Source organism: Triticum urartu, chromosome 1A (assembly GCF_056163025.1).
Source record: "Triticum urartu cultivar PI428250 chromosome 1A, HENAU_Tu73, whole genome shotgun sequence".
NCBI lineage: Eukaryota > Viridiplantae > Streptophyta > Magnoliopsida > Poales > Poaceae > Triticum > Triticum urartu.
This window is the reverse complement of record NC_141873.1, coordinates 308699639-308710648: the sequence shown is the minus strand read 5'-3', so window position 1 is coordinate 308710648 and position 11010 is coordinate 308699639. Positions and strand designations below refer to the sequence as shown.

The 11010-nt window shown below is 46.3% G+C and overlaps 1 pseudogene; it reads right to left on the bottom strand.

Annotated features, from left to right (window-relative positions):
* Window positions 1–8980: 8980 nt before the first annotated feature.
* Window positions 8981–9909, bottom strand: LOC147990994 (putative ripening-related protein 6 pseudogene; annotated as a pseudogene).
* Window positions 9910–11010: the final 1101 nt, after the last annotated feature.

Here is an 11010-nt window from a genome sequence, read left to right as displayed (position 1 = left end):
ATAGTAACCTCAGGGACGCATGTGTTAGCTGTCATTTGCTTGCCCGGTGACACCATTTGCAAGGAACTTTGCAGATACTGATAATCACACTCATACTTTGATGCAAAAGGTTTGAAAATGAAGCAATGCGATGCACCCGTGTCAAAAAGAACTTTTGCAGAAATATCATTAACAGGAAGGTTACCCATGATCACATCTGGTGAGTCCTCTGCCTGAGCTGCATTCACCATATTGACCTTGGCATGTTTGGGGTTATGCTTGACCACAGTTGTACTTGTCGATCTGACAGGAGGAGGAGGAGGAAGACGCCTCTGGTTGAGACACTTGTTGGCATAGTGACCCTTCTGTTGGCACTTGTTGCACGTGACCTCTGAAAGCGGACGGTGATACGGAGCACTCGATCTTGGAGCTTGAGACGAAGTCTTGTTCTGAAAGCCAGGGTTGGGTGGGTGGGAAGAACCACTGCCACCTTTGCTCTTCTGCTGAAACGGCTGACGGAACGGAGGAGGAGGAAGCCAAAACTTCTGTTGCTTGGCCACTTGAGTAGAGGAAGAAGGAGTAACATCTCTGACTCGCTTCTTGGAAGCATCACACCTCAACTGAGCAGCCTCTTGCTTCAGTGCCATGTTGTAGAACTCATCGTATCTCAAGGGCTCAAAGAGAACAAGAGCGAGCTGGATATCTTCTCTGAGACCATCCCTGAACTGGTATATCATGCTCTTCTCATCAGGGACGTCCTGCTTGGCAAAGCGGGCAAGCTTCTGGAACAACTTGTTGTAGTCATAGACAGAAAAAGAGCCTTGCTTCAGATTGCGGAATTCCTCACGCTTGCTTTCAACCACGCTCTGCGAAATATGATGAGCTCGGAAATCTTGACGGAAATCATCCCAAGTGATAACACGTCCACCTCTGGAGTCCTTGTACTGCTGGAACCATTCTACAGCTTGATCTTTGAGTTGGAAGGAAGCGAACTTGACAAAGTCCTCAGGTCTGACGTTACTGCACTCGAAATGCTTACACAGATCCACAAGCCAATCGTCAGCATCGGTTGCCTCAACACAATTGCTGAAAGTCTTTGTCCCATTAACAAGGAACTGGTTGAGTGTAGCAAAGTGACTCTGATTGCTGCCTTGATTCCCTTGACTGCCTTGATTGCGCTCTTGAAGAATTTGCATGATCAGCTATGTGTTTGCATTAGTTGCAGCCATCACAGCTTGCCATGCCTCCGGAGGAGGTGGAGGTGGTGGCGGATCAGGATTCGGAGTCGTGCGCGTTGGAGGAGCCATCCTGAAGAGGGTGACCACCATTAGCACATTGATAGATAAAATATTGAAGCTGAATCCAACGGAATGAAGATTGCAACATATAGTCTTCACATCCGAACAAAATGAACGAATGCAATCCTCTTGAAATGGTCACATATCCATAAATTGCGAAGCCACGTAGAATTAAGGTAGAGAAATAAATCAACAAGGTACGGATCAAGAACGAATAATCGGTAAGAAATCCCAATCTCAAACCAATATCCGTGGAAGAAAAACTAGAGCTACTAGAATTCCCACCTATGAAACTCCCGAACCTTTCCGGTTATGCAATCAGGTGTTGGGGATACAGGGGAAGCATAATATCTCACCCAAACTAGCAAATCCTACATCCAGTTGTATCCATCCTTCAACACATAACCAAGAAAACTTCGGAAACCATCTACCTCAACCTTCGACAAGCATCCGTTATACAAGTTATGGCGATACTCTCGAACTCCCGCCCCAGTACTGGGTGGCGTCGAGGTTATCTCACCAACGAACTGCATAAAAGAGATTTTCGATGTCGGCGAAAATATCTCAAGTATTCCAGAATTGCAACGATAAAATTATGATGACAACACCTCAGAGCTCAACTCCCCGGGACACTTCCACTAAACCCCTGACAGGAGGCACCAAGACAATGTTCTCATCATAAAACCATCAGAACGATTCCAAGATACTCGCGTGATCCTAAAAAAAAATTTAGTGAAATTTGAGAAGAGAAGAGTCAAAACTCTACGTCAGGATGCCTTACCAGAGCGATGAGGAGACTGGGAAGTAAAAAGAATTCCTAAACTCTCCGATATATAATTCCTAAATGACTCAAAACATTTTTCTAGACACAACTCGGGTGCTAAAACGATCAAGCAATGGGGCTCCTAAGGTCGGGGAAGGCTCTGATTACCAACTTGTAACACCCTCGATACGACTATAGCTCCCACGTGTCGAGGCATGACTTAGAGACATAATCGCATTGAAGGCATATGTCGCAAGTTAGGCAATCTTCACAACATCCCATGTAATATAATGATAAAAGGGGAGATAACATAGTTGGCTTACACTCGCCACGTCAATCAAGTACATAAATAACATTACATCATCCAAACACTCATGGCCCGACTACGGCGCCAAAATAAAAGAGAACCCAACATGCGACACGGTCCCGTTCACCCCCAACTGGGCACCACTACTGATCATCGGGAAAGGAAACGTAGTATCGTTGAGAGTCTTCGTCGAACTCCCACTTGAGCTCATACGCGTCTCCTAGAGCGGAATCATCAGGCCCTGCATCTGGTGTAATAGTAATCTGTGAGCCACAGGGACTCAGCAATCTCACACCCTCGCGATCAAGACTATTTAAGCTTATAGGTAAGGCAAGGTAAAATATGAGTGGAGCTGCAGCAAGCGACTAGCAAGTATGGTGGCTAACTTATTCGCAAAAGAGAGCGAGAAGAGGAGGCAAAGCACGAGCGAGAAGCTAGAGAAGAACCTGCGCAAACATTACTCCAACGCCGTGTCCACTTCCCGGACTCCGCCGAGAAGAGGCCATCACGGTAACACACTCAGTTGACTCATTTTAATTAAGTTAAGGTTCAAGTTATCTACAACTGGACATTAACAAATTCCCATCTGCCCATAACCGCGGGCACGGCTTTTGAAAGTTCAATCCCTGCAGGGGAGTCCCAACTTAGCCCATGACAAGCTCTCACGGTCAACAAAGGAATAGACCTCCTCCCAAGATGTTCCGATCAGACTCGGTATCTCGGTAACTCAAGACACTTCGACAGGTTAAAACAAGACCAGCAACACCGCCCGAATGTGCCGAAAAATCCCGATAGGAGCTGCACATATCTCTTTCTCAGGGCACACTCAGATGAGCGCTCCATACAACTAAAACCAAACCTCGAGTTTCCCCGAGGGGGCGCTGCACAGGACTCTAGTTTGGACCAACACTCAGAGGAGCACTGGCCCGGGGGGGTTAAAATAAGATGACCCGCGGGCTCTGGAAACCCGAGGGAAAAAGAGGCTAGGTGGCAAATGGTAAGACCAAGGTTGGGCATTGCTGGAAAAGCTTTAATCAAGGCGAACTATCAAGGGGTTCCCATTATAACCCAACCGCGTAAGGAACGCAAAATCCGGGAACATAACACCGATATGACGGAAACTAGGGCGGCAAGAGTGGAACAAAACACTAGGCGAGAGGCCGAGCCTTCCACCCTTTACCAAGTATATAGATGCATTAAGATAACATGGCAAAATAATGATATCCCAACAAGTAAATAAATGTTCCAACAAGGAACGGCCTCCAATCTTCACCTGCAACTAGCAACGCTATAAGAGGGGCTGAGCAAAGCGGTAACATAGCCAAACAACGGTTTGCTAGGACAATGGTGGGTTAGAGGTTTGACATGGCAATTTGGGAGGCTTGCAAGCAAGTGGTAGGCATCGTAGCAATGGCATAGAAAAAGAGCGAGCAACTAGCATAGCAAAGATAGTAGTGATTTCGAGGGTATGATCATCTTGCCTGCACAGTTGTCAGAGTTGACTGGATCCTCGAAAGCAAACTCGACGGGCTCCTCGGTAGCGAACTCGTCTCCCGGCTCTACCCAAACAAGACAAACAAGCAACAAGGATACAATCAACCACGTGCAAGGATCAAACAAGACGATGGAACGATGATATGCTATGCGGGATGCGATGCGGGATGCAAAATGCAAGAAATGACAGGAAATGCATGAACCTGGCCTCAACTTGGAATTCCAAGGGTGCCACTGGAAAGATGAGATGAAATCGCTTGAAAACGATATAAAGAACGCCGGAAACGGAGTTATGGTTTGGAAATGGCAAGCGATTCGAAAACGACACCGGTCTGCGATTTACAGCAAGTAGGCATCTAAATGCAATGAGATGAACATGCTACAGCCACCAAACATGCCAACAAAATACATGGCAGGGATGCACACAAGATGCTTAACAAAAGTCTAGCACTGAGCTACGGCCAATCATCCATTAACAGGTTCAAACAAGCATGGCAAAAACGCAAATGGTAAACAGATCTCAAACTTAGTGAAATTAACACTTGTCTGAAATTTCAGATCATGAAGCTCTCTTCGGAGCAACAAAACAACATGCTACAGGACCTAATTAAGATAAAGAAGACCATGGCATGGAGCTACTCAACAAGCTTAACAAAACTCCCTTAGTGACCTTGAGCCAAAAGGGATCACAAAATATACTAACAAGCACACGAACATAGCAAAAACATAATCAGTTTTCAGACTTCGTGAAAACTGGGACATGCTGAAACATAACTCACGAAGGCATGTTTACGAGCTCGATGCACTCACCACGGTGCAATTCATGGCAAGACAAGCATACATCCCTAACGAAGGCACAAAATACAAGCTATACATGGCAAGAACAATGGCATAGCATGCACGGATCAACTACAATAACATCGGCAAAATCGCAAACAAGTTGACGATCTGCCCAGATTCACAACGAAGCAAAAGTAGAGCTCGATTGACTCAATCTAGGGTGCTCCATAATTGCAAACAACGACATGGATGGGTAGAGCATAACAAGATTAACAAAACTCCTTTACTGATAATCCTCAAAAGAGGCACGGATCACTAGGAAACAACATGAACATATGGCATCATGAACTAAACAATCCCAGACTTAGTGAAAACTACAAAGTCCCAGAAAACAGATTTACCGGGTGCCTCACTTTGCAAGCTTGCACAAGTCACCACACACATCATAAAAATGCATGGGTTGTACCTCTGTAAAGAAGAGAAAATCCTTAACAAAACACATGCAGGACTCACAGGCATATCATGCACACAATGATCATGGCAAAAATGACAAAAGTCTAAGATGAACTAGCAGATCTGACAATTAACTCACGAAGCCTCCTTCTAACAGCATTTCGGGCATCAAGATGAACTCAAATGAAAATGATGCAATGGAACGAAATGATGTACTCATCGAGACGGACATTTTGATATACTATATGTCCAAAACGGAGCTACGGATGCGGAGATATCACAGGCCAAAGTTAGCACGAAAAATTAAGGTTCGGAGGAAAAAAGTCAACCCTAAACCGATTCGAATCTGGATCTGCGCGCAACCCGAGGTTCGCCGGACTTCGAGCTCCTGTTCGCCGGAGTTCTTGCCGGAGTAGAGGAGGAGGCCGGCCGGGGAGAGGAAGGGGCCGGGGCGGCGCCGGTGTAGCTCGCCGGAGCGGGGCGGTGGCGGCGCGGCCTTGCCGGCGCGGTGGCGGAGGCGGCTGGCGCCGGCCGACGTCGGAAAGAGGAGGCGGTGGCCGACGGCGATGGAGGAGGCGGTGCGATGGCCCGGCGACGAGGAAGGAGGCGGGGCTGGTGCGAGGCGGCGGCGGGCGGCGATGCGGGCCGCGGGGGCCGGCCTCGGGCTCCCGGGCCGCGGCGGCGGGGGGGACAGGCGAGCGCCACGTGGCGGGCGGCGGTAGGCGGCGGCGGATCCGGACACGTCCGGCTCGGCGCGGACGTTGTCCGGCGGCGGCGGTGATCTCTTTTTTTTTAGGGTTTCGGGGGAGGAGACGATCCGAAAAACGGGGGGGCCTTTAAATAGGCATAGATGGAGTTAGGAGAGTCCAAATGAGGTGCGGTTTTCGGCCACGCGATCGTGATCGAACGCTCTAGGACATGGAGCAGAGTTTAGTGGGTTATGGGCCAAATTGGAGGGGTGTTGGGCTGCAACACACACGAGGCCTTTTCGGTCCCTCGGTTAACCGTTGGAGTATCAAACGAAGTCCAAATGGTACGAAACTTGACAGGCGGTCTACCGGTAGTAAACCAAGGCCGATTGGCAAGTCTCGGTCCAATCCGGAAATGTTTAATCCCCACACACGAAAGAAAGCTAGAAATGGCCACCGGAGGAGAACGGAGCGCCGGAATGCAAAACGGACAACGGGGAAAATGCTCGAATGCATGAGATGAACACGTATGCAAATGCAATGCACATGATGACATGATATGAGATGCATGACAAAGACAACAACACGCGAAGACAAAACCCGAACCCGAGGAAATAAATATAACTTAACACCGGAAACGGCAAGAGTTGGAGTACAAATTGGGAAAGTTATATCCGGGGCGTTACACCTAGCAAAGAGAAAAGAGAAAAAGGAGGACTAGGATTTAGACCAGGTCTCCTAGGTGGAGCGGTGAGGTGCTAGCCAACGCGGTGAGTAGGTCTCTTTAGACTAAGGTGCTAGACAATGTGGCGAGTAGGTCTCTTTGGATAGATGAGCGTTGGTCCGCTTTTGTTCCCAACAACAAAGCTGACGTGTCTTATCTCTCTGCTTCAAGATCCGTGTGACACATTTGACGGCAACGAGCACGTTCATCAAGAAGGAAAAAAATTCAAACGTTCTCGAAGAAGATTGCACAAGGAAGGGTTCTTTGAATCCTTCACATCATATACATGATTCAAGTCCTCAACAACTTCCCCAACAAGCAATGACAACGTTAGCCTACTCCCTCTGCCCGACTCAAGGCAGAGACGACGGGCAACACTAGTGCGTCTATGAGCGATCGATGAAATCCGGCACGTGGCGTACAACAATGGCCAAAGGTGTGCGACAAGGCCCTCTGGCATGGCCTTCCGTAGAGCAGCGTCGCCCTCCGACGCATGATGGCACTACCCTCTCGGTGGTGGCTCCTTGGCCGATGTGACATGAATGAAGCAACAAGCAGGCAAGCAGCATAGACAGCAACTCCGGACGTTGTCCTCCCAGTGTGGCGATCTCGAAGTGACCGGCGGCACATTCTAGCCCAGAAGTGGGTGCTCGTGCCCGGCGTCAAGGCCCAGCCAATGGCAACACCCAGTAGTTTCCTCCGACGTGGACTTGTATGTCCGTTGACGACAGCTAAAAAGGGCGCTAATAAAAAATCTAACCTCTGATCTAGGAAGACTCTCCAGCTAACGAATCTTTCGATCTAGGAGGGGTAATCCACATTAGATGTTCACCGCGTCCAAGCTTCCCAAACTCACACGCGAGCGAGGAGATCGATCTGTGTGGACTGGCCCATTTAGCTACCCTAGTGTGGTTTTCCCTGTGCTGTTTTTGTTGTTTTCTTTACCGGCTTTCTCATGTATTCTTTTTTTTCTTTTTTCCTTTTTGGTTTTCCTATTTCTGTTACTCTATTTTCATAATTCACAAATTTGTTAGAAAATCAAAAAATTGTTGAGACTTTCAAAATTTGTTGGAGTTTGAAAACTTTGTTCATCTTTTTTCTAAAAGTACTTGCGGTTTAAGAAAAATGTTGGGAATTTTAAAAGATTTCACTTTTCTATTTTTAAAAAAATATTCAAAACCGTTAAGAATTTTGAAAGTCATTTGAATTTTTCAAAAAATGTTCGGATTTTTTAAAAAAACATTTTTCCAAAATTTTGTGTTTCATAAAAATATTTGGAATTTTTCAAAATGTGTTCGATTTCTCCAAAAATTGTATGGATTCTCAAATTTCTGGAAAAATTTCAAGGAATCTTTGAAAATTTCGAAAAAAGAATAAAATTTAGAAATGTTTCACAAGTTTTAAAAAAATCGAAAATGTGAAAAATTGTTCGCGCTTTCTAAAATTCAAAACTTGATTTTTTTTTCAAGTTTTCAAAAGATGTTGACTTTGTTTCGAAGTTTTTTCACATTTTTTTGAACTGCAGCTACAGTAAAGTCACATGATGTAGGGCCCGATGCTACAGTAGGATCTGCATACTAAGGCCTTGTACAATGGAAGATGCTTAGAGGGGTGCTTAGAAAAATAAACCGAGATTTTCTGAAGCACCGGTGCCTATTTCTACAGAAGAGACGCTTAGTTAAGCGTCTACCCAGTACAAATAAGCACCGGTGCGTACGAAAAACCTGATTTATTTCTCTAAGCACCTCCCTTAAACATCTTCCATTGTGCAAGGCCCAAAATGACCCCGTCGTGCTACAGTACCGCCAATGGGCCGTCCAGTTGAACTGCCCATGTGTGAGTTGCCCGCTATTGAAAACGAGCGTTCGATAGGAGCTAGTTCAAAGGATATGGTAAAATTACTACGTATCATCATGGCAAATGTTGTCTGCATGGCTAGTTCAAGAAAAAACAATGGTATTGGCAAAAGAGCTAAATTGCCATGGCAAATTTAGGAAAATTAAGTTTTTATAAAATAAAAAATATCAAGGAAAATTAACTATGTAAACAATAGCAAAATGAGGAGAAAAAATAACCTACTTGAATCATGGCAACCTATACCAAAAGTGCTGCAAAATTACCCTATATCATAAGAAAAAAACTATGTTAAAAAATGGTTGATTTGCATTATACATCATGTTGATTGGGTACTTGGAACTATATATCAATATATGCGTGTAGCAGAATACACGTTCAAATTTGATTTTGTTTACAATACTTCACTAAATTTTCAAGTTTGTGGGACAATGTCCTGGTCTCAGTCAAATGACTCGCCTGTCCTAAAATATGGGCATAGTGATAGCAAATCATGGTCCAATACTTTTAGCCCTATATTGATGGAATAAAACTCCCTAGTTTACCCGCAAAAAAGTAATAAAATATGAAGTACCATTAATAATACAAAGGCCGATCTAGATAACGTACACAAGCACAAAAGATGAAGTCAGATAGAGATACAGTGAAGAATCGAGAGCTAGCATTTCTTCTTGTGTAATACTTACGAGAGAAGTAGTATAGTACTATAACAGTACAACAAGATAGCAATATCAAACTGAGACAGACACCAACAAGATAAACTCGCACTACCATACATATAGGTAGTTTATTGTGCTGCGTACTCGACAAAGTACGTACTACCCATCGAGATTAGCAACGACACGACACTTGACTTGACTTCATCGATATGGGATACGGCGCCGTGAGCAACTGTCGTACTTGCGCCCGCCGGCGGCCGAGACTGCTCACCGGTGAATACATGTTTTCAGGCGTCGGACCATGTGACAGGCACCTCGCCGATGTTGCTGTCGAGCCCGAGCGCCTTCCACACGGCTTCGGAGGTGTCCACGATGTTGGTCTTGCAGCCGTGGTTGGAGTCGCACTCATCCACCACCTTGGCCTGCACGGTGCGCCCATTCTTCTTGCTGGTGATGTTGATCATCTTGCCGCACCGGCGTCCGCCCGCGTACCACCTCGTCGACAGCGCCACGATCATGTCCTTGTCGCTGTGGTATTTGCCGTCGCACTCCGAAGGCCCGCCGCCGTCTTCGTTTTTCTGGAACCCGTTCACCGTCATCACGCCAGGCGTGCCGCCGCCGCCGCCGCCACCACCGTTGCCGCCCGGCGACGGGCAGTGGGGCTTCTTGTGCTTGTGCTGCATGCCCGGGACGGAGTCGTCCTCGCCGACGCAGGGGTCCGGCTTGGCGTGGTGCCGGGCCACGGATAACGTGGACAGCTGCAGTAAGATCACAAGCATGGCCACGACCGCGAGCCTCGTGTTCGCCATGGCTAAGCTTCTGCCGGCTTACCTGCTGCCGCCCTTTAACTTGACTTGCTGTGGGTGCTGATGAGTTGTGGCTGGTTCGAGGAGTTTATATAGGCGCACGTACGTATATACCGATACTCTCTCGGTGTGCTCGATACAGGCCTAAAATGGCTGCGTTAGATGACAACTGAATTGTAGAGACGAGTTCGTTTGGATTACATGGTGTCGCTAATATTACAGCGGTAATAACCGAGGGCAGAACACAGCAGGTCATTCTTGGCAGAGAGAACGTACCACCTTTTACTACTCCAAGCAAAGAAAATTCCAAAAACAAAGCTTTTTAATCGTGATATACTACGATATGACTAGATGAGCAAGAGCCAGGTGTATTGTAGTTGGTGGTGTGTCCAATGTACATCAATACTATTATGTGTAAATGTTGTTTAATTACGTACGTGAGCCGTCTCTTCAAATGCCGCTACACCATTCAACTATGGAACTTCCAAAAAAAAAACTCGGTCATCATGAAATGGGGCCTTCACCACTTGGACACTTCTACTTGGCAGCCACAGGATTCGGTAGAGTGGTGGACAAATAGAACCGGCGCTGGAATCCCGAATAGAAAGGCTATGGCCTCTCTTATCATGCTTGTGTCATGGACTATTAGGAACGAGAGGAATGCCCGTGTTTTTCGGCGGAAGAGCGCACCGCCACTCATCTTGCTAAACTTCATCTTTCGCGAGGCAAACCTTTGGGTCACTGCCGAAGCAAAGAAATTAGGGGCTATTATTATATGCGAGTAATCAATCATGCTGTGTAAGAGCGACTTCTGTAACAAACTCTCTTCTCGTCTTAATTAATAGATGAGGCAAATCGTTTGCCTCCATTTTAAAAAAAAAACCGTACATGAGCCGGCTGGAGAGTTTTTTTTAATAAAATGCAGGAGCTCTACGGGAGTGGAAGGGCACACAAATAAGAGGGCACGCATTTTGTGGGCAGTTAACCTACGCGGAGATTCGTGACATTGGTTATGTATACGCACAATTTTAGTCTTATTTATGTATGTAGCTAGACAATACCTCGCGCGTTGCAGCGCGATGGTAGTGTAATAAACAATTTGAAAGAGAGGGGCACACCGTAAGAAGAAAAAGAGTAAGAGAAAAAAAGTTTTACAGCAGAAGATGGCTTGGATTTAATATGTAACTCTGAAATAGAGTGGTGA